The sequence below is a fragment of the Neolamprologus brichardi genome, chromosome 14 (assembly GCF_056152115.1).
Source record: "Neolamprologus brichardi isolate AB-2024 chromosome 14, ASM5615211v1, whole genome shotgun sequence".
Taxonomy (NCBI): domain Eukaryota; kingdom Metazoa; phylum Chordata; class Actinopteri; order Cichliformes; family Cichlidae; genus Neolamprologus; species Neolamprologus brichardi.
In genome coordinates, this window is record NC_142117.1 from 7,714,916 (window position 1) to 7,740,099 (window position 25,184).

The following is a 25,184-nucleotide window of genomic DNA, read 5'->3' on the forward strand; positions in this document are numbered from 1 at the left end:
TTTTAACACAGCAAAAGACACCTTTATGTATATTTAAACTGGGTTTTTTTGGACACATGGAATCTAAATGTACCTGCCATTGCTAAAGGACACCGGGCAATCTTATGTTGTTTAAGATTTGCTATAGGGTAAAAATAAAATAGATATGACAACATACATGCAATACAACAATTATTATTATCAATATGTGTTAACTGATTGTTGTAGAAAGTAAAAGTCACAGCAATTTTGTGGTCATTGAAATGTGTTCATCTCAGAAATCCTGAAACACTGCTCTCCCCTACATAAGCTGCCTATAAAGTAAAAAGTATCGGTATAAGCATTGATATCAGTAATACTGGTATAGGATCAATACCAAAAATTGCAGTATTGCACAGCACTAGTTAGCACGGCAAAACAAATATATATGTATTTTTTCACAATTTTGGCCAACTTATTTAAAACTTAAGTAAAAAGCTTTTTCTTTCAAACATCTGGAGAGTGTGTGTCCTGAAATCTGTACCACAAGTGCAGAATTTGGCTTCAAGTATTGAAGTTTAAGCTATTTTTCACAAATGCTCCGTGCAGCTAGTTTTCATGTGTGAGATGCAGAGGAGAAAGACTTGAGCAGAAACAATTGGCAGGAAAAGAGAACGAGAACAAGCATACCTCTCTCCTCTGAGTGTGCAGCAAAGTAAGAAGTGCTTGGAAGCATAAATGGTTTATACCTGCATGCAGCCTACAGTAAGTGACTCCAATCTGAAGAAGGCGAAGAGTATACGGGCCTCGGCCTCCAAATCTCATTTGGCTCCGGGACTGGAGGCCTGACTCCTTGATAGGAAAAAAAAGTGAATAACAGCAAGAAGGCGGGGGGAGACAAGACGGTGGAGGTAAAAATGGCACCAAATACGAGGGTAAAAAAGTGTCAGGGATATGGTGGACTTAAGCTAGATGAGGAGAGAGAACGAATGTGAGGAAATGACAGGAAATTGCAGGGGGAAAAAATCGAAAGGGAGGAAGGGAAGGGAGAAAGATGTGAAGGTGGGAGAGACAGAGTGGAAGCAAAGGAGTAGAGGCGGATCACCAGGAATGTGTCTTCAGGGCAGGATGGATTGAAAGAGTAAATAGAGCTAAAGGAAGGATAAGTAGAGAGATAGCAGCTTGTTCTGAGGATAGAAAGATATTGCACGTTGGAAGGTGAACCAAAGGGTGGCATTACAGAATGAAGCGGAAGGGGAGAGAATGATGAGGTAAAGATTGGAGAGAATGTGGTGTGGAGAGAAAATGGTGACGAACAAAGTGTTTGAGAGAAGAGAGGAAGACTGAGGAGAATTTCTGACTGTTTGTGCGTGTGAGAGAGAGGGAAGAAACTATGTGCAAGAGCGAGGGAAGCGAGTGTGACTGATTCAGCCGAGGCAGCAGTAAAAGGTTCCTCTAATACAGCGGGTGGTGAGGAGATCGCTGCAAAGAAGCCTGAAGGATACACTCTGTTAGAGGTGATGAAGGGGGGAAAGTGGCAGAGTTGAAAAAGTGATGGAGTGGTGGAGGAGAGACAGTTTTCCCGGGGTTGTTCTCCTTTGCATCTCCTCCTACTCCTCTTGTTTGAAACACCCCAAGTCTTCCTCCATTCTATTCTTTATTTCTTTCTCTCATTTTGCATCTTCCCTTCATCGTGCCTTTAGATCATCCTCGTCTTCTGCTCCCCTTTCTTCTTAATTCTGGCATTTTGCTCTTTCAGCTACAGTCTGCGCACTTATTGAAATGGTAACCTTGAAAGCAAGATGTCTTTTCAATAAAGAAGGATGATCAAAGAGAGCGGAAAGAGGGACTGCGGCCCAGACATTTTAACTGTAAACCATGTTGCATCAATTCATAACCATGAGACCACATGCCAGTAGAGCACTTAAAGTAACCTCCCACGCCCGCCTCTCACCACTTATCATAGGACACCACCCCCAGCTGTCACTCGCAGTGACTCTTAACAAGCATCACCAGATAGGCAGCTACCTCCGCGCTACCTGTTGCAAAAACTAAATAGAAAGACCAAAATCAACTTCTAGATTGGAAGTCGAGAGGGTGGGGGTGCAGCTTGTACTCTGGTCGCTTCTTCCCCATCCCTCTATCGCTTTTCCTCCCGTCTACCCTCAGCAAACTGTTCAGACTGGCCTTGGCCAATTGCCCGGGAACAAGTGCTGGCCGACTTTGCTGGCGAGACGGGAGCTGGAAGACAAACTACCCAATACAGGCTGGGACCAGATAGAGACAGAAAAGGGGGATGCATCGCTGGAGGGAGGGGAAAAAAGGAGGGAGAGGTGTGGTTTCAGTGATGGAGGGATGGTTCCAAAGGGAATTGAGGTAAAGCATACCAGGGCATTGATTTGCAATTCCAATGAAGCCTGCTTACAGTGAATTACGCAGCAACGCACTCGGGCTTAAGTGTGCATAAATAATCACAGCAAGCTCTGCCCTGTAATGGATGGTCCTGCCGTAACAAAGTTAGTGAGGCTTTCTGCTGCCGAACAACATAAACATTATAGCCATTATGAGAAGTGCCAGGGAGGATTAAGATTGCATGAGGGGGGTGCTTGACATTTTTGGGTTGTCGGCATGAAAAGGGTTATGAGAAGACTCCAGAATACTTTTCTTCTCCTTTCATTTGGTCTCTTGAGTCTGAGCACTTTTGCTTTTATTTATTTATGTATTTATTTTTTTTTTTCTCATCAATACTTAATCTTGGGGCAAGTCCATTAGTTTGCTATCTTCAACCTGTGATTAGATTTATGCATCATCAGATCATCTAAATCAGAGTACAAGCTTCACCAGTAATCATGTACTGTGGTTTATACTGTCTATCGCTCGATGGGCCTTTTTCTGTAAGGTGTAGGTTTCCACCCACAGTCCAAAGGCAAGCAAGTTTCTGTAGATAACAACCGCATGCTGTATAGAATAATGTATAGAAGTATTTTCTGAACCTCTCAGGAAACAGACACAGGCTTTATTAATCTCACTGGGAAAATGCATGTGCTGCAACAGGACAAGGGTCAGAAGAGAGGACAGCATCGTTTGCTTTTGAAAAGCTTTACACACCATTGCTGCAAAATAGATTAAAAAATAAATAAATAAATAATAATAATAATGGATTGCATTTATATAGCGCTTTTTCGGGACCCCTCAAAGCGCTTTACAATTCCACTATTCATTCACTCTCACATTCATACACTGGTGAAGGCAAGCTACAGTTGTAGCCACAGCTGCCCTGGGGTAGACTGACAAAAAGTGTTGATTAAATTTAGCTCAAAAAGAGAGAAATCTCCACATGAGAAATCTCATGTGGAAGAGGTAAAGGTGATTATCTTTGAATACCACATGGACTAAAATAGGCCAGCTGGACACAGCTGAGTCACCTTCCTCTGCTCTCTTTCTTCATATGTCTACTGCATCTAATTAAAGACGGATTCTACAAAACCTTAAATTAGGAAAAACATAATCCTGTGGAGTCCCCTAACCTTATATTAAAATAGGTGTTTTTTTAATTTAATGTTTTGGCAAACAGAGGACAACAAAAAAGACCAAAACGAAACACACACAAAAAACGTAACTGAAATGATTAAGAAAGTCTGTTTGTTGTTCTCTAAAACATTGGGTTAGTAGTAAGATTACGTCTCACCATCTATGACGACTTAAACGCCGCGTAGCTAAAACTACTACTTTGTTAACATCGGAGGTCCTAGGGCTGGGCGATATGACCCAAAATTCATATCTCAATATTTTTTAGCTGGATGGCGATATAAGATATATATCTCAATATTTTTTTAAAGCCATAAGGTAAGAACAGTCAAAGCTGTGTCCCAGATGTCACACGGGCACTTTTATTAACATACAGCATAGATGTACATGAAAAAAAACTACTCAAAAATAAATTATGAGCATTTATTAAATAATAATGCTCCATAAATAAAATAAAACTATGTTGTTTTTGTGCATAACAAAGAGCTCACAATTGTGCAGTCAAAATGTAAACTAAAAGACGCTGAGCATAATAACAAGGGCAGATTTCACAGCTGCTCTGTTCCCAAGTTTGTGACTGACAGCCTGGAGTTTGAAATCCGCTTCATAACCGTGTCTCTTAACAGGTGCCATTTATGGTCCTCATCATTGACTGTAGAAAACATGGACGATGCGAAAGCTACCCAAAAATGAAGCCAAAACGTCTTTATCGCCCCCTGGTGTCTGGCTGCAGTATAGGTCATAAACCCCGCCTCCTCCATGTTAGCGGATGGGACTGGGGTCAGACTAAAATAAATTAATTCTCCTTAGATAATTTTTTTCTAAAGATTCTTTCTTTTGTTTTCAATAGTTCTCATCACGCTGATTGATGTTCAAGGGGTCTCCTTTCCCATAAGTTTGATTCTAATTCCTACCGCGGTGATGTTAAATTGGGGTGAAACGTCATCATAAGAGCTTTGACTGACAGCTGCAGTCACGGAGAAACTTGCGTATCTCTGTTCGCGAATAGCAGGTCGAGCGTAGGCTCTGAGAGGACGCCCAGCGTTTACGCTACGAAAACACGACCGAGAGTTTTAACCTGACAGCCTGCCTGAGGTGTTCTTCAGTAAACTGGACTACCCGACAGAAGGACCCGAGGCCCCGCTGCACCTTTTCGGTAAGTTAAACGTGTTTGTAAGCTAATCCGTAACTACCGTCCTTAGCTAGCTCCTGAGACCTAGCTAGCTAAAATGAGCAGTCGGCTGTCAGGGTTCGTTTAGGTGAATGAATTTACTAAAGAAATCAAGAGAAACGCCCCGGGCTGCTCAGTCACTAATTACTGTTACTGTACTTTTATTACAAGTGTTATACTGTAAAAGCAACAGGCTGCACCCTGCTTCAGCTCCTGTGCAGAGCTGAATATTAAATATGTGCAAACAACAGCATGTTTTCAGTCTCTTGCCACATCTGTAAAGACAGTAACATTTTTTTTAAAAGCTTGTACTTCAGTAACTCCTCATTAATCAGGAACTATGGATTAAAGTACTGTAGTGTACTGTAATACTGAAAAAAATGTAAGAGAAGAACTTCAGATCCTGAGTGTGTGAGGACAGAAGAATCAGCTTTATTTCAATTTTGAGGGATAAAATTTATATCTGAGTTTGATGGTTCTGTTGTCTTTGTGATTACAGGAGCTGCCCTCAGATTCAGACCTCAGCACCACCCAGTGACAGCAGACAGATCATCCAACATGTTAACTGCAAAATGAACTGATGAAAACAGTACAAAGGTTAAAGTACCACACGTGCTGTAGTGAAAGCTGCAGCTGTTTTATTGATAAAGTTAAAGACAAAAAAACAAAAGGATTAATCACTCATGTAACTGTCACTATATATCAGCATTAACAGGACCTCAGTTTGGTGTTTCAGAGAGCTGCTGATCTCAGACCTGCACAGCTTCCGTTTTAAACACTTGATGTACTCAGCTGCATGAAGAGCATATGAGATTTTCTCTAACACAATTAAATAAAACCTGATGAAGGTCAAAGGTCGTCACTTGTATGTTGAACTACAAACTTGTCATCTGGAATTTTTCACAGTTTTTTTTTTTTTTTTTTTACACATAGTGTGTTATTTACCATGAAGTGATTCAGAGTTATTCATACCAGAGTAACCAGAGAGGATCACATATTTTTAAATATATAACTTTCTACAGGACTGAATATAATATCTTTATGTAAAAGTCCAGAGCCTCTGGGGAGTATCTGAGTATTTATTACATTACACAAACCAAAGGTCTCATCACAGTGTTCATGAAATGCTGGGTTTATCCATCTCCTGGGGTGGGCCTACGGAGGAGTGCTGAAAATTTCCCTGTGAGGGAGCTGCTGGTGAAGATCATGAGTCCTGCTTGATCAATGCCATGAGCTTCAGTCTTCCTGGTGTTTCTTAAATGATGCCTCTTACAGCGGGTCAACAGAACTTATGGCACAGGACAGCTGTGATGAAAGAAAGGGAAGAAGTTTCTCCAAACCTCTGGACCCAGGAAACCCAGCTTGGTCCTGATGGTCTCCCTCACTAGTTTCTCTCCAGGGTGAATGTAGCTGTTGATATAATATGGACTCTATTATTAAATGAAAAGAACAAATCAGACTACACTACTGAAACGTTCTGCTGATGTTTTTAAAGTCTCCATGTTACCAGGCTGTAGAGATTTAAACAGTTTTAGATCCATTACACTCAGTCTTATGTTAAAATCTCAAAGGACAGCATTATATTTTTGATATTAACAGTAACTCTGGGCCTCTGTAGAGTGTGCAGCTGATCTCGTCGCTGTGTAAAAATGGATAAAAAAAAAAAAAACATAAGCGTTGAAGACTATTAAGAGTAGCAGGTGTGTAGCATCGCTAACTAGCTAGCAACAAGCCTCTAACGCAGTGCGTATGCTAGCGGCTAATCTAACTAACGAATTAACAACAGAGTGATTTTAGAACTATAAGATTATAAGCTGTGTGTCTTTTTTATAACAGTGACATGGTTGTATTTACCTTAATGAAACGAGTCGTCAGTCGCGGTAAACCAGCAAAAAAAAACTGGAGCGGCCGGGCTACGTAAAAAGTGTAGGGGGGCGTGTTTGCGGTCACGTCCAGCGGGTGTGTGGGCGGGAACGTTACACAGTCGCTCCACCTCAAGTCACTACTGCGCAGACTCTGGCTCCAAATTTGCAAGATGGCAGCCTCCACAAGCGGGATATTTTTGTCACTACCCGATCCGTACCGGAAACCCGATCGGTACCCCGCATGCGCGAAAGGTGTCTACTTCCGGTCGTAGCGTTTTACGATAGTTATGGGTCAGAGTATCGGTTAAGATGTTAAGAATAATAAGTATATCTTAAAATGTTTGCAATAATGAAGCATTTCAGTACAATGTAGACAAAAACGAAAAATAAAAAGATAGTTACGGATCGGGACTCCCCGATCCTTACTGCGCATGTGCAAAGTCGGACCGTACAAATCGGGTCTACCCAATCCGTACCGCGCATGTGCAGATGTTTTCTTCTTCTTCTGTTCGTTTAATGGCAGTGTACTCCCCAGTGTACGAGGATACTGCCACCTGCTGACCGAGCGAATGAACTCCATTGTAAAATGAATTAGCGTCATTACAAACGTGTGTTAAATTTGATTTAGTGATAGTCGAGTGTGTTTATGCTTGTCTGTGAGGAGAGGATTGACTGGAATAGTGATGATGATGTCCGCTATCACTGTCAATTGTCAGTAAACACTTAATCTGGCTGATGAATCTTTACGTGACACATTGCTAAATCAATATTATTAAGTCTGTAATTAGGCGCCATTCTTCTTATTTTACGGCGCTGTTGTTCAATCGGGGGACGCTCTCTGTTGAGGAGAAAAGCATGAATTTGTTTGTATACGGATTATCCATTGTTTAAATGTCCCGGGCAGTCGAAAAGGAGGCAGAGCTGTTGAGAAATGCTAGGAGCTAACTGGGTGCTCACCGTATCATTCAAATATATTGAGTGTCGCAATGTTGGCAAAGAGAGGAAGTGACGTAAGATTTGCGCATGCGGGGTACCGATCGGGTTTCCGGTACGGATCGGGTAGTGACAATTTTGGCTTCATTTTTGCACAATGGTAGGAGGCGGGGTCACGTCGTCCATGTTTTCTACAGTCAATGGTCCTCATGCACACACAATACGGTAATATTACGTTGAAGCACAGTACGTATCACTCCGCGAGGTTCCTCGGTAGCTGTAATGCTCCGACAATCCATCAAGCCGGTGCAGCTCCGTAGCTTACCAAAGTCGTACTAAAACATTTTTTGACAGATTGCTGAGCGCCGTGTTCCACATAAAATCGGTTCGCGATCATCAAGCACAACCAGAATTCATACATAAGGCGCACTGTCGATTTTTGAGAAAATTAAAGGATTTCAGGCCGTGCATGGCGTTAGCGTGGTTAGCTCGTTAGCGTGGTTAGCTCATTAACACGTTGACGCCGTCCAATGCGCAGTAACTCGTTAACGGAGATTTGCCGTGTCCATCTTGTCGCTGCCTGCAGGTGAAGCAATGGGGGAGGAGGGGGAGCTCTGTTCAGTGAAGGAGAGGCGAGGCCGAGTAACGTTGCGTAAAGACAAAAGCGGACGAAAGAGAGGCAAACTATAATTATAACGTAACATAGACTATATCGATATAAAAGATATTGTCACATCTTATATCTCGTATAAAAATATATCGATATTTTTTTTAAAAAAACTCAATATATTGCCCAGCCCTAGGAGGTCCTAACCTGTTGTGATGATTATCGTAACCACTAGTTCACATTAGTCATGTTTTAACACTTAATGCTGTCAGTCATTTCAATTTCAAACTGATCATCAGTATTTTTTGTTAAAGGTTCATGTTTAGTGGACCCCAGACTTTGTCACTATGTAATGTTGATTTTGCATATTCATGCCAGTAATAACGTCCACAGTTAGACTAAGGCTAATCATATAGAACTGTGGTTCCCATTGCTCTTATGGTCTCTTTTAGATCCAAACATGGGATCATGCAAAAAACAAGAAAAAAGAAAAAAAAGTGAACAAACTGTGGAAAAACTGATAAAAATCTGCCAGTGGACAAGAATGAGGTTTAGGGGGATGGAGATTAACCTTCTGTGCTTTACCAATTGGAGCACAGAGTGCTCTGCCAGCTGTTGACAGCCTTTTTATTCCCTCTATTGCTCAGATGTGAGGAATTGTATAAATGTATAAATACCTTAAGAAAGCATGAAAATTACCATTGGAAGTAATGGGATGTACCCCTTGTGTCTCTTTGAATTTAAAGGGGCCATTTATCAATTTTTGGAGCTAGTTTTAAAGCAAGATCCTACTCAAAAGTTGCAAAACACATGGAAATGTGTTGAGGATATTGGTTCTTATTTACTAATATTTGCATGGAATCTTGTATCACCCTGTGCAAAAAATGAGTTGAATTTATTAATCGGAATGTTCATACAATATGCATGCTACATGCTATCTACATACTGCTGCATCCCCATTTCTCTATACGTGTTTACCTGAAGGTGAAGCGGAGAAAGACGTGACAATGTTGTAAAAGAGAGGCCTGCACTGCAAGTCAAGAAAGTCTAAGTGTGACCCTAGAAAACTGAATAATAATAGTATCCGAGGTCCAAGGAAGAAGCCAGCTTTCCAAAGTGGAGTGGAGTGATGACAGCTTTAAAAATAAATAAATATAAAATAAATAAATTTTTAAAAAGGGATGCTCAGGCTGAAATAACAGGAGTGCTGAATATCATTTCCCCTGAGACACTCACGATAGCCCAAGTAAAAAAAAGTTGATATGGAAAATATTAGGACACAAGAAAAAGAAGAAAACAGGTGGAGGACAAGGAGAAGCTGATCTGTCGGTCCGAGACAGCTCGTCCAGAAATTTACTGCAATTGAAAGAAAGAAAAAAATCAGATTCCCCAGGATCCATTGGACAGTGTCAGGAAATCATATTGAAGTAATTTTTAATGAATTTTAAGACAAAGATAAGAACATTTAAAATGCAATAAAAATTATTTAACATGTTTATATTACAAAGTATTTTGTTTTCTTCACATTTTTTTTGATGTAATCATGAGAATTTTGTGGCTTAAAGTGTTTTGGAAAACTGTACATAATTAATCTAAAGGCAATAATAAAAACAATAATCATTTTTATTTTGTATTATTTGTCGTAGAAGTAGTAGTATTCATTTTAAAGACTTGTGCTTAAATTCCTAAGGCAGCCAGGCCTCATTTGTCAGAAGGACTTCTAAAGCTGGTCCTAAAGTAAGAACAAAAACATTAATAAATTACAGATTTTGTGTGAAACATCCTGTGACAAAGTGGCTAGGACAGAAGTCATTTGCCATTTGTCACTTGTGTATATTGTTATTCTGTGTTCTGTTATCCTATAGTCTATCATAATGCTTTAATGTAAACACAGCACTTGTAACCTTGGCTCTACATACTATCCCGGGTCTGTTTGTGGTAGCATTGGTTATATTCATTTCATCTGTGCAAATGTACTTCAAGGTAAATGTCACTTCATCATTAATTGATTTGAATCTTTCATTTGTTTATGTAGTTTGGTTATACTTACCATTCTGTGTTCCTCTGAACAGGTCCTATGTGTAAAACAGGTATGTGGGAATGGCCGCCCCAGTACTTCCTGATTTTATAGGATATGATGTCACTGATCATATCAATTGGGTGTAACCAAATGAAGGGGTGTTTCTTTTGTGTAAAATTGTTTATTTCATTTAAAATAACCCCATGAGTCAGAGTAAGTGAAGAGATTGACTTTTCAAACTGTTTAGTTGGGTGAATGAGTTTGTTAAGTGGAAAAATGATTTTATTCCTGTTTCTTTGTCTAGACTATGTTATTTAGTCTACCCTGTTTTCCCAATGGTGGAGGTTAATGAGATCCAGGTGTGAGTAGAATTCTATATAAAGCAGGTGAGATTTTGACTGAGAGATTCTTATGTTTTTGTGAAATAATTGTTGAAAGGCCAGAAAATAAAGAATACTTAAAAGAAACTTGAACAGTCAGCAGATGCTGTCTTCCTATTACCTTCCATGCTGCTTATGTCACGCTACTTCACACATCCGTTTGCATAATTTCAGCTCAGATGTTCAGCACACACTGTTAGTGAATGAAGCCCACAGTCTCACAGTCAACTGTCATAGTGTGTGTGGTGAGTTCATCGATCCACCTCTGCACCCAGAGCCAATGTCCCTCCTGTTTGTCTTTATAATCTTACACAGATGTTTTTTCACACTTGGCTATATTTCTCTGTGACTGTACTTTGTGTGTACGGTTATAAATATGCATAGCTTTTTTTGTTACTTCTTTGTAATAGCAAAGTGACTTGAGTTAAATGCCCCCCTGTCAAAGTCGGTTGGTCTGCTGCTGACTGTGGACAGCATAAATGTCCAAATAGATCTAACATTAAACAACGTTTGCTCTGTAAAGCAAAGTCTTTGTGATGTCTGATCGCACCTGTGTAGGAACACAGATAATCGTTTGCTGAATTCCAAGCCGGTGACTTTAAGCCATGAGTCCTCCCACCTGTGTGCTCCATTCAGGCAGCACTCTTGCCAAAACCTAAATGAGTATTTCTAGAATTGAGAATCCCCCCTGACACAGACACAGATCTTCTGTTGTGTACCACATGTGAGAAAGGGCAGCCTTGGAAAATGCCAGAACCTCATTCTCTTGTCATTGCCCGAAGTTCATGTTTGGAACAGCTTTGGAAGAGATGAACAAACAGGACTGAAAACAGAGAAAGTAGCTAAATATCTTTACTGCATTTAGTATCTCAACACAGCAAAGAACAAAGTAAAATGCCAACAAAGCAGTGTTCAACCTTCTGAAGACACACTTGGGAAAAAAACACCCTCTCACCTACAGTAAGCATTCTTTTAGACAAAGCGTTTATGAATACTGTAGCTGCTGGATAGGAATTCGCTACGTTGTCTAAGTGCTGAAAGCCAGCCAGTGTCTTAGCTCACAGTGTTAATGTGAGTGTAATCTCCCCTATTCACAGCGGTGTTACATGGAAGCAGGCATGTGTTGTTAACGGGCCCCTACGGAGTGCGAGCCAAAGATTAGCATGGTGAAGGCTTGTTGTACACAAAGAAAGCAGTGCAGCCAGACGCCAGACAGAGGGGCTTTCCACACGTCTGTGAGATGCCTCTCCAACAGCGGGGAGGAGGAAATGAGAGGAGGAAAGCAAGGGATTCACTATAGAAGCAGAGGAGGGTGCATGAGAAGGAAGATGGGAATAAAATGACAGGGCAAGTGGAGGAGGTTGGGGGTGGATGGTGAGAAAAATTGTGGATATTCGTATAGATGTGTTGGCAAAGTTGCAACCAGCCCTGCATTTCCTCCACTCCATAAAGCCAGACAGAACACAGGAGGGGAAAAGAAGAATGGAGAGAGTGTAAGAACAGATGGAGAGAGCAATGACGGATGGCTTGTGGATGGATGGACGACGCTAAACGCCACCATCAGTCAATGAATTAACGGCCCGTGATGAGGTGGCGTGCGAGGCTGCGTGTTAACACAGGACTTTGTTTGCCGCTGCTGCCAGCAGTCAACTCAGCCATGTTTGTTTGTGTCAAGGAGTGGATGCTGAGAAGAAGGAGAGGGAGGAGAGACCAAAATAACAGAGCACAGGAACAGGCTGTCAACACGACCTGGAGATCTCACACAGTTCCACAGCGTGTGAGATCTGCAGGTCCTGGCTTTTTGAGACATCACTTTTAAGTTTTTGTGCTCAGATAACTTCAGATACAGCAGATAAAGAAACTGATGAATAACACATATAAGATAAAATATATGATTTTTAGCTTAAGTTGTAGTTTGTATAGTGGTGCCTTAGTTTTCAGCTTTCGTTAGGCTGAAGAGATAAAGCTTTGACTACTTACACATTAAGTGCAAATTATGTCCTACAATGACAGCGTGCTTTAAGGCATGATGCTTGTCCTGATGTAAAGACCTGATTACTTCAATGATGTTTTGACCTGTCAAGTTGATTGGACCAAAGGCAAAATGGGGGGGGGGGGGGGGGGCAATGTGTTAACCCTTACATGCTAGATCCATTTATACATTTGTCAACAGTAAACTATTTTAGCTTGAAATTTGATTACTTTCCCTAAAGTGACTGAAACTAATCAAAAATGAAAATGTTTAAAATTTTTATTCTGTTGTACTGGTCTACAAATGTTTGGACATTAATCATACTGAGGTTAGAGGGTGGTTTAAAAGGTTTAGTGTGTAAAATCTCGCCTCTAGATGTTAATAGACTGCAGTGAATTCTGCTTAAAACCCCTCCAAATTCAAGTGCTTATTCTTTGGTAGCATGGTCAATGTAGAACAAACAACTCTGACAGTAATTCACCTATAGTTAGTGTAGGCTCTCTGTCCTGTGCTGTCAATATAACTAGAGTCCACACGTATTTACTCTGGAGGAGGCTGTAAAACTTTATGAAAGGACTCGTGAGTATTAGTTGATGAGCGAGTAACCTTAGTGATGCTGAGGTAAGCTGTTGAGAATATCCCGAGCTGTTGCCTCTGTTAGTTGCTCCTAGCTGGCATTAGTGAAACATTCTCAGAATGAAGGAGAGATTTTTAGGTCACTCAAGCCTAACATTACTTGGCATAATGTTTCTTATAACTAGTTGTTGTTGTAGTCAGCTGCCCAGAAATGGGAGGGTTGTATAGACATTGGGTGGGCTTGTTTAGGGCACCACAAAGTCATTAAGCATTAAGAGGTTTAAAAGAGTTTGGGGGATCATTCACAATGGTCTCTTTCCTCTTGGAATCCTTGACCCTTTTTCTTTTCATACATTTTTCTCAGTTTTATTTGATTGATTGATTGATTGATTGATTTCATTTTTAAGTTCACATGAACTCACTGGTTAAGTTTTTGCACTAAACGTAGGTTTAAAGTTGGTTTAAAAAAATGTCTCTTCACAGCACCTTAAATAACTTCATTTCAATTCAATTCAACTTTATTTATATAGCGCCAAATCACAACAAATGTCGCCTCAAGGCGCTTCATAGATACAGAGAAAAGCCCAACAATCATATGACCCCCTATGAGCAAGCACTTTGGCGACAGTGGGAAGGAAAAACTCCCTTTTAACAGGAAGAAACCTCCGGCAGAACCAGGCTCAGGGAGGGGCGGCCATCTGCTGCGACCGGTTGGGGTGAGAGAAGGAAGACAGGATAAAAGACATGCTGTGGAAGAGAGACAGAGATTAATAACAGATACGATTCAATACAGAGAGGTCTGTTAACACATAGTGAGTGAGAAAGGTGACTGGAAAGGAAAAACTCAATGCATCATGGGAATCCCCCGGCAGCCTACATCTATTGCAGCATAACTAAGGGAGGATTCAGGGTCACCTGGTCCAGCCCTAACTATATGCTTTAGCAAAAAGGAAAGTTTTAAGCCTAATCTTGAAAGTAGAGATAGTGTCTGTCTCCCGAATCCAAACTGGAAGCTGGTTCCACAGAAGAGGGGCCTGAAAACTGAAGGCTCTCCCTCCCATTCTACTTTTAAATACTCTAGGAACAACAAGTAGGCCTGCAGAGCGGGAGCGAAGTGCTCTAATAGGGTGATATGGTACTACAAGGTCATTAAGATAAGATGGGGCCTGATTATTTAAGACCTTGTATGTGAGGAGCAGGATTTTGAATTCAATTCTGGATTTAACAGGAAGCCAATGAAGGGAAGCCAAAACAGGAGAAATATGCTCTCTCTTTCTAGTCCCTGTCAGTACTCTTGCTGCAGCATTTTGGATTAACTGAAGGCTTTTCAGTGAGTTTTTTGGACATCCTGATAATAATGAATTGCAGTAGTCCAGCCTGGAAGTAATAAATGCATGAACTAGTTTTTCAGCGTCACTCTGAGACAGGATATTTCTAATTTTAGAGATGTTGCGCAAATGGAAGAACGCAGTCTTACATATTTGTTTAATATGTGCGTTGAAGGACATATCCTGGTCAAAAATGACTCCAAGGTTCCTCACAGTGTTACTGGAGGCCAAGGTAATGCCATCCAGAGTAAGAATCTGGTTAGATACCATATTTCTAAGCTTTTCAGCGCCGAGTACAATGACCTCAGTTTTATCTGAGTTAAGAAGCATAACAAGTTTGGAGTCATGGCACAGATGAGATCGTGTGCATGAAGGAGCTGAAAAGATGTTCCAAGGATGGAAAATGGCTGGTGGTGCTTGCAAAGCAGTTTTACTAGCATGAGAAAGACGATGATGTTCAGATTTCAGATTGGGTCTGGTTGGACACCTTCTGACTCATGTCTTTAAAGCACTGAAGGCAAAAGCTTTGGATAATCTAGCTGCCATGTGGAGTGTGGGACCATCATAACGTAGTATGCTTTAATCATTCATTCATTCATTGAAAAAGCTGGTAACGTTGTTTTTTCCATGCTGTCAGCTCGATTTTCTAGTTGCAAAGACATCTTCCTCTTAGAACTGTTTATACGGCTTATTCATATTTTCTCATCCCAGGGCATCAAATAATTTTCTTCATCTCAGCTTCATATTAAGCAGGTATGATGTTTGGTAGCGTGCCTCTGGGGTCAAGTGCAGTAGTAATATTGTTCACAATATTAACAGCCGTGAGCAATATAAAAGTTATCTCTGGCTGTCAGGACACTTCACACTAACTTTAAGTCTTCCAGGCTAAATAAGTTTCAAATTATTTATTAATTAAACAACTGTTAGCACGTCAGTTGATAGTTTTGGCTTGATTTGGCTCGTTTTAAACTACCTTTACGGTGATCTTTTCTCTGCATGCAGATCTATTATAAGCAGAGATAGGCAGTAACGCGTTACTGTAATCCGATTACTTTTTTCAGGTAACGAGTAAAGTAAGGGATTACTATTGCAAAAACGGTAATTAGATTACCGTTACTTTCCCGTAGGAACGCTGCGTTACTGCGTTACTAAAACCGTGATTTTTTGCAAGAATGTCTCATGACAGTGACGTAAGCAACGTTGGTGACAACAGCTGTGTGCAGATCAACAACGGACAATATATCGAGTGCGGGAGAGAGTATGAGCGTGCAGCGTTTAAAGCATGGAAGTACTGACCTTACTTTGAGTTTGATTCCATAAAAAGTGACAAAAACATTAGTGTCCGTTGTGCGTGGGAAGAAAACTTTTTTGCAGCGAAAAAAACCCCTAAACTTCCAAGCAAGCACCGAGTGCGCTACAACGTAATGGGAAACTCACAGAGAAACTCGTGGATTCTTCCACTGACCGCTGCAGCACACCTGCACCAGGCTAAACCTCTGCCTAACCTACTCCTGCTTTACAGGTGAAAATAGAGCAAAAGGACCGCTGGTCTTTGATTTTATTTATTTTCTGCTGTGTTTTACTTGCATCTTATGAAAGAGTGAGTGTAAACACACACAAAAAAATTATTTTATGTTCTGGAATATGCAGAAAATAGGTTTAAATATTAAACAAATTTCTTCCAGTCAGAGAATGTTGCATATAATTAAATTTTTGCTTGATGCATAAAGTTAAAAGATTAAAACTAATAAAACAAGTTTTAAAAAGGGACATTTCCATTTGATTACATTTTGTATGATGAATTATGCAGAAAAAGTAGAATTGGGCTGAAAGATCTATCTCTTTATCACCTATTCAGGTTTTAAATCGTGTTTTTAAAAAGTAACTAAGTAACTAAGTAATTAATTACTTTTGAAAATAAGTAATCAGTAAAGTAACTGCATTACTTTTTGGGGAAGTAATCAGTAATTAGTTACTGATTACTTTTTTCAAGTAACTTGACCAACACTGATTATAAGACATGTGAATTACTAATGACAATAATTTAGACACTTTGAAAAGAATATGAACATTTTTAGTCATTCGTGCACCACAAAATGGTTCATAAAGAATATGAGACAAAACCGCTCTGCACTTATAAGCAAAATGTTTTTTTTTAAAAACTCATCTCAGGTTGCAATCTAAGACATTACAAAGCTGTTGAAATATACACAGACAACAGAAGGTTACTTAAGGATAGTATTTTTCCATCATGACCTCAGTAAGTCGCTCTAATTCTCTCACCCCTTCCTTTGCCTCTGATTGAGCCATTAAGCCAGCCAAGCCGGCTGATTAATATACTGCGTGTGACAGGAGAAATTGATTCATTGAAGTAAATGATTTGATGAGGGGTCAGTTCACAAATCTCACAGGACTGATGTGAGGCTAATGGCAAATGACAACAGGACCAAGTTAAACATTAAGGCAGCATGTGTATTCAAGGTCAGGGGAGTATGTCAGTGCACAGTTTAGGGATAAACGAAAGGGACTGCACACATAAAGATAAGTTCCACAGTGAAGGAAGTAGCTCTGTGCTGACAGCCGGTGATAAAGAACATCTGGACCAGGTCAACTAAATACAAAAAACTTAAGACTTTTAAGCATTAAACAATTCACTTTAATTCAGTTTTAGTTTGATTTTGCAATTTCCAGCCACTATTCCAGAACAATGCCACCTGTAAACTAGATTCTTTTCAGATAATTTTGCCAATTACAAAATATCACAATCAAATCTTTTTTCTTAACCCTTTAAAGCCGGTCAGAGCGGGCACTAACTATTTTTAAATCCCGGTAGCACTGCAACCACCTAAGCTAGCGCAATAAATTTTTTTGCATATAAACCCGGAGGAGTTGTACTTACATCTTATGCCATCAGCTTGTCCTAGGTCACAGTTTCCTTCCACATATAGCTTTGCAAAAACTGCATAAAAAGCACTTGCAGCAACAAAAACATAATATTCCAGAAACAGGCTTTGCCGATCCGATCAGCTGTTTAGGTGCAATATGAGCTGATTAGCTGCTTAGGACTCATATTGCACTGTTGGAAATAGTTTATTTTGATGCATATGCTGTTTTTTTTGCAAATTTGCATTATAATATTTATTTTTGTTTTTCCTGCAGTATATAAAAATTGGTGTATTTCAAAAATAAAACTATGAAGACACTTAAAATAAATTTCCTGCGGTGGGAAACTATTTTGTGCAACTTTTTTGTATTTACAGTTTTGAGGGATAAGCCTCTTAAATTTCTCTAACTAGAAATATATGTTAAAAAAACAAAAACAACTTTCAATTTTTTTGTAGTTTATTGCATTTTTTGCAATTTTATGTAATTACTATGTACTTAATGCATACATATTATTAAAATTTGGGCTATAATGGTTGTATTGATGTATATCAACTTGAAATACTCCCAAAAATGGCAAATGGCAAATGGCAAATATAATATAAGTTCTGGCGAACTTGGTTCTATGCTAGGTCTTAAAGGGTTAAATGCTAAAAGTAAGCATACATTTTGTTGATAAACCATTTGATGTCAGAAAATAGTTTTAAAAAAATATTACAACTTCATAGACCAGACCATTGTCTTCATATTGCATATTTTATTCGAACCAACAGTCCAAGATTTTCAGATATCACCTGTTGGTCAGTGACACTCACGGGCTTCAAGGTTGGAACAAGCAGATTTTTTTTATTCTTCCTATGTTTCTTATACTACGAACTGATTTAAAAAATTTGTTGCTCAATACTAAAGCACAGTACCAAAACTCAAGGAATCAGGAAACACATGCTGACACAGACACTAAGCTAAAAGAAAGTGGATTTCAAAGAAATAATAACTAAGACTAGGAGTCCTAACAGAAAATTCTAAATTAAAGGTTAAACTTGAAGAACATTCACAATATCAGACTATCACAGACCATGATACCTAACTGGCTGTTTTTAAAATGAAGGAGTAGTCCATATACACTTTTCTCTTTTACTTTCATTTACATAAATGCCCTTTAGCTTACATCAAATTAATGCATTTGTAGAAAACTACCAGGAGTTCCAGGTGTTTTTTTATTTTATTTTAGGGCAGTAATGTAAATGGTGGCTGGCACAGTTCCAGTCTGTGCCTCAGACCTACTGTTAGTGCTATATGATTAGGTTGAGTGCTGTAAGTTATTTTTCATGTTATGTTCGGCTGATTAGCTTAGGTATGTGCTCTTTCAGGTATTCAAGGCACCCGTTGTAATCACTGGGAGGGTCACTGGCCAGGTGGAATTTTAAAATGTTGTGTTTTAATAGGAGTTGTTGTATCTCAGCCTTTTTTATAAGTAATAAATAACTCTCCAATCCGGTTGTTGGTGTTATAAGAAAATGGAAACAACACTTTGGTAATAACTGAGGAAACTGCCTGGGAATTGTCGAATGTAAAGGACAAGGTTGCTTCAAACATTTTTTTTTTATCTGGTTGATTTAATCCTAAAGGTGTAAATAAAATAGAATAGAATAGAATTAGAATAGAATAGAATAGAATTCAACTTTATTGTCATTGCACATGTCACAGGTACAGGGCAACGAAATGCAGTTTGCAACCATCCGGAAGTGCTTTAGACATGATATAGATATATTACAATATATATTAGCAATAATATAAATATGTGAGTATATTACAGAAATGGGTCTATTATGGTATGTTATAATGTACATGGTATGAAATATGTTATGAATATGCTACAACTATAAGTACATGTATGTACAGGCTGTAGTGAGTACAAGCTATGTACAGGCTATGAACAGGATATAAATATGAAAAACTATACAGAAATATGAGATATACAGTTATACAGAAATGTGAACTATGCAGGTTATAAACAGTTGTAGAATTAAAACTGATCGTATTGTACAGAATGATTATTTACACAGAATAAGAATATATATAAAAAATGGAAAACTATTGTTGACTATTGTCAGCAGGTTGTCAACACACATTTAATGGTTTTAGTAAGTAATTGAGGGAACAGGACATTGCAGGACATGTTATATTCCATGTAATATTCCAATCCTGTTGTGTATGGATTGGAGAGTGTATTTCTACTGTATGGGAATGTGAACAGTCAAACTTCTATTTGCCATTTATATATCAGCAGTATGAACCCGTGTTGCTGGTTCTTAAAGGCTCCTACACACTATATGATTTGAGCAAGGCAGTGCAAAGCACACTCTGTAACATGGATCTGAAATAATTACGATGGAAAGCTATGTAAGTTTGATTTATGTAGTCTTATAATTGCAGTGGACTTTTTAGTCATTTGTGATATTTCCTCCTGCACTTTCTGTTTTGACCTCTCTCTATTATCTGTTTAGTATTAGTCTTCATGTCCTGGTGTTATTTGTCCTTTGTATTACATTGAAGATTAGAAGAAAAATGCCCACAGGTAGGCATTGGGGATAATTCTTCATCCTCAGTGCCTACCCAGTTCTTAGTTTATGCTTGTTTTGGTGCTTTACCTTCTGCTAATCTTTAATTCTTGCTGGTCTATTGGCTTTTCAGCAAAGCTAACCTTCGTTTTTCTGTTTGAGCCTTTGCATCTGCATTTGAATCCTAAGACCCACGCCAAACACATGGATGTGATTTTCCTGCTATTTGCTTCCACTCTACATCAAGGATCCCGTTGCTATAGCCCTCTAATGTCTTTACCACCCCCTCATATATCAATCAATGGTATCCTTTTCCTCCCATTGGAAGCCACTTCACAGCTAGGAAAAGTTCAACTTGGGAAATGCCTGCTTTGCATGGCTAGTGATCATTTCTCCTGTTACTGCTACAAGTCACTGAATTTCTTTCTGTGTACGCCGCTTTTTTTCTCAATCATTATAACAGCTGGAGGATACAAGATATAAACAAGACTTGTTTTTTGTGCTGCTTCAGAAGTTGACCAATATGTCAATTCACGCTGTCTTTCTATTGATTGGTTAGTAAACCAAGTCTAAGGAGCTTGGAAAGAAAAGCGTCTGGACTCCTTTAACTTGCTTGAAGACATTTCACCTCTCATCCAAGAAGCTTCAGTTCTAAGGTCAAATGGTGGAGAGTCCCCCATTTAAACCCAGTGGGAGTATCCCCCCAAAGAGGGACAAAGAACCCCCTGATGATCCTCTACCTAATCACATGAGTTAAGGTGTGAAATCAGCCAGGGTTACAGGTGAGCTCATTGTGAAATATTGTCATGTTATTTCCTGAGGTCAGGTGGCCCAGGGTGTGAGTGGGCATTAAGGCAACTGAAGAACTGAAGAAGCTTTCTGGATGAGAGGTGAAACGTCTTCAAGCAACTTAAAGAAGTCCAGATGCTTTTCTTTCCAAGCTCCTTAGACTACGATGACCTGGATGACTGAGAACCTTCACAGACACTTAGTAAACCAAGGTTATAGCAGTCACATTATAAACTAGGCACCCTAAATTTATGACATTGTCAGAACTCTTTCCTATAGTATCTTTAAACAGTTCTTTTGGAGCCAAACTAGATATCGCCTCACAGTTCTTTCAACACCCGTCACCTTTCATCTGGGACAGCTCAAAATCAGCACATTCGTAGCAGATTTACTTTGACAGTGATTAGCTCGGTAGTCTAAGACACGATGTCAGTAATGATTGTAGCTTATCAGAGAACCTAATAGTAGTTCATGAAACCAAACCATTTTCTTTTTCTAAACCTAACATGCTGTTTAATCCTAACAAAGTAACATATTTATAATTATTAACATATTCGAAAATCAGACAAATGATGTGTGAGAAGGTGTGGCACACATGAGTCAAACCTGACTTGATGCTCGACCATCCCTCCAACCTCCAAATGTGACTATATATAACTGCCATGAGACCAGGTTGGGAGAATGTTTTATTGCATAGCTTCATGTTCCTATTTGGTACAGTTTGTTTGTCACTGTTTATTCTACCTGGCAACAGGATAATACCTTTATTTTAACCTTGACGCAATGTTTTAAATTCACATTCAGTTAATGATCATTAAACATCAAAATATTTGCAGGGTATTTCTTATTCAGAGAATTGAGAACTTTCATAAACACTTGTTTATTAAAGCAAAAATGTTCTCCGAGCAACTATTTGGAACTAAGTGTTTCTATTAAAGCTGTCATTTTTGTGAGTAAGGATTAGAAAGCTTTTAGTCACAAATGGATTGTGGGATTTTTTTGAATTTCAATTCACTACAGAGACACACTTGTTCGTCGGTAATCTGAATGCGAGGAGCCAGAAAATGGGAGACAAAATGAAAAATGTATGAAGAACAGAAACTATGACAACCTCTGAATTGGAGCGATTTGGGGACTAACGTCTAAAGACACATCTAAACCTGCTAAAGCCATCCATTTTTCCAGTCTGCAGCTCTGTATTGCTCTATCACTCACCCACAGAATCATAACTTGGCTGTTTTTGAGTGTGATTCGGTCGCTCTGCATGGGAGGTCTGAGTGTGCGGCCTGAACCCTCGCATGGGGAAACAACATCAACCAAATGACTGAATAATTGAATGACCAAATGAAACAGCCTGCACTGCCAAGCAGATCGATAGACTCCACCACTCTCCATTAGGTATTCCCTGCTCCTCCTCTCTCTCTCTTTCCATCTCCTGATTTCTCTTGTGTTTTCTTTCTCTTCTTTTTTCTTTGTCTCCGTCCCATTCTTCTTATTGCACTCTGTTGTTATGTGTCCTGCTGTCTCTCTTTTTCTCTCATTTCTATCACTCCTAGTCATTCCCCATCTTATTATAGCGCTCCTTTTCTCTTCTTGTCCACAAATCTCTTAACCTGTCCTTTATACATCTGCTGTGGCCAGCATCCCTCTCCTCATTTCTCCTTCTTTCTTTATATCTTGCATTGCAAAAAACTAGGAGTAGTTTTCAGTTTCCAATATTTAATCAGCTGTTAGTGTGGTCAAAATCATGATATATATATATATATATATTTATGTAGCCCCTTCCGCCGGAGTTACTTGCGTAGTAGCATTCCAACAACGCCCTGTTTTCGTCTCTTGCCCACCGACGCCTTCTTGTTTCAGTAGTCCACTTCTCGTCAGGGTGCCCTGGTTCCTTAACACCTGACGCGGACCTTGTTGATCCGGGTGACGTCCGAGCCGGCATGCCTTCATATTTATCTGTCTTACTCATGTCTGCGGTAGGCTTGGGGGGCTAGGGGGTAGGCTAGGGGGTCTAGCCTTATGACCCTTACTGGATACAGACGCCCCAGGCAGGAATCGAACTTGCGATCCTCTGTTCCAAAGGCGTATAGTCTAGCCGCTACGCTATCCAGCTGCTTCGAGTGGCGAGTGCACAGTCCTGGGAACAGCTAAGATACTGCGCAGGACCCTCAAGCTCCCAGGCCTCTGGTAGAGGACCCGAGCTTGAAGGATAAACCGCCCGCAGGCGCGTGCTGGGTGTGTGTGTATATGTATGTATATATATATATATATATATATATAAATGAATGATGAACTTTTGCAAACTGAAACAGCAAAAAGCTCATTGGTATAGTATATAAACCGTTCATGAGGTAAATCAACCCGTATGCAAAGTAGCTTCAATCCAAAAGCAGCCTATTCATATTGCTATCCACTGACTTTAGGTTTATACAAGATAAGTTTCAATATTTAATCAGTTTCTGACTCCTACTGAGAAAACTGCATTCCACCACTTGGCCTATACTGCTCTCTATTCCTTCACTTCCTGTCACAATCCACCCCAGTAAATATGAGCTGTGCCTGCATCACAGATCCCATCTCGGGAGACGACAGTGTAAGCAGTGAGGCAGAAAGGCACTGTTGGATTTCACAAAAGAGGTTAACAGGTGAGCGCAGAGGAGGGAAGAGAGATGGGAAATGGATGAGCGGTGGTGTTTTTCTCAGTGTGCCACTTCAATCGATGCTCATGAACACCTTTTTGTATCTACCTGATCAGACGAGCAGTGGTCAGTGAAGCACAGTATTCTTTCTTCTGAGATACACTTTGTTAAAGTGAGTCTAGTCCAGAGCACAAATTGGGGAAATTTTGCAAAACCACACCTGTACAAATGCTAAGGAAAAGCTTGCATTCAGGTTTAAAATGAAGATGTTATGATATCTGAACTCAATTATGGCCAGAATAATTAGCAATAATTACAAATACCTGTAAAAATGTTTTAAGCATTCCATCAGAATCATCATCTAATTTATTTCTGGTTTTGTGGATCAAGAAGATTAATAAATGCGATAACTAAAAAACTAAGAAGGGCAAAGAAAGTGTATATAGGACACTAAAACACAACAAATGTCATTGATAAATGCAGAACTCACAGAGAACCAAACTGACGTCACTTAATCAAGTCTCAGTGAGTGGCTATAAGAGGGACAAGAATGAAATCTGCTGTTTTTGACTGTCTCAGTTATATCAGCTGCTGGGTGGCACAAACTTTTCACTAACAAACTGATCCTACTGTTTAATCATTCAACTAACACCAGTCAGCTGAATGTGTCCTAGGCTCTTCTTTGGCTAATGTGAAGACTGTTGACAGAAACTTACGATCACAACCCAAATCTTAACTTTTGAACCATACAGATACATCATGTGGCAGAAAATTTGACATCCTTATGAGCCAAATTGGAACCTCTTATATCTTGTCATATTTTATTTTTTTACGTGATTTGTGCCATTTTTTTGTTTTCTTGTGTATTTTTCTGTTTAAATAGCTTTATGATTCTTATTCTTTTGCTAGGATTTATGATTGTTGTTGTTGTTGCTGCTGCTGTTTATATTGAACAAACTGTTGAAGATACCTCACGTGTAGCTATCAGTTCCCTGAGGCAATGAAGCATTCCTCACTAACTGAAGCCTCTTTGCTTTTCCTTTTACCTGATACAAATTTTGCTCCTAAAAACCTGCAATCCATCATCTTACCAATAAGATCAAACCAGGTGACACATTATGGAAAGCGGTGACACAGCTGCCAATCTTCTCAGTAGCTGTTTTGTTTGTTTATGTTGATTATAGCCTTGTTCCAGAATTAATGTGGTAATGGTTTATTACCTCTGCCAGCAAACATTGGGTGGGGGTGATGTTTTTATTCGTCTCTTCTCTGTTTGTTGCGGAGAGTATCTCAAACACATGAATGAATTTGCATGAAATTTTGCCTAATGGTTGGTCATGGAAGAACCAAGAAAAACTTCACACTTTTAGGCAAAAAAGGTAGAACTGATTAAAGAAGATGCTGAATGAATCCACTTAAGACAGTTAAATAGTTCTATGCCAATCAACAGATCAGTGCTTTCTCTCTGAAACAGCACTGGACCACTGAAGATCTTATTTATGTTTTTGGCATTTTTTTTTATTTGAGATGAGATTTTGGAATAACCTCTTAAGGAATTTCAAGTGTTACTTATAGATCATACTGTCTTGGTCAGGCTTTGCAATGAAACTAAATTACGCTGAATAAAATACACAATGCTGTACACAATAATTGTTTTTAAAGTTAATAAGAGCAAACAAAAGTTTACACTGTTTTGTAACATTTCAGGTCTCACAGCTAATACAGTAGCAATACTAAAATTAAAACCAAAATGACTAAATAACTGGGCTAAAAAAGAAAAACTCATGCCAAGCACCCGACAAGCTGTCTTTGATTCTGTCATGGAGGCAAATTGTGCAGAGAGAGAGAGAGGTGTAGATCCAAACGCAGACACAGATGGAAAGCTGAGGTGCGAACCAATACCGAACCATTTATTTGATCACAGGAACAAAACTGAACTGTGACTTGACCCGAATAGAGATATCAAACTAT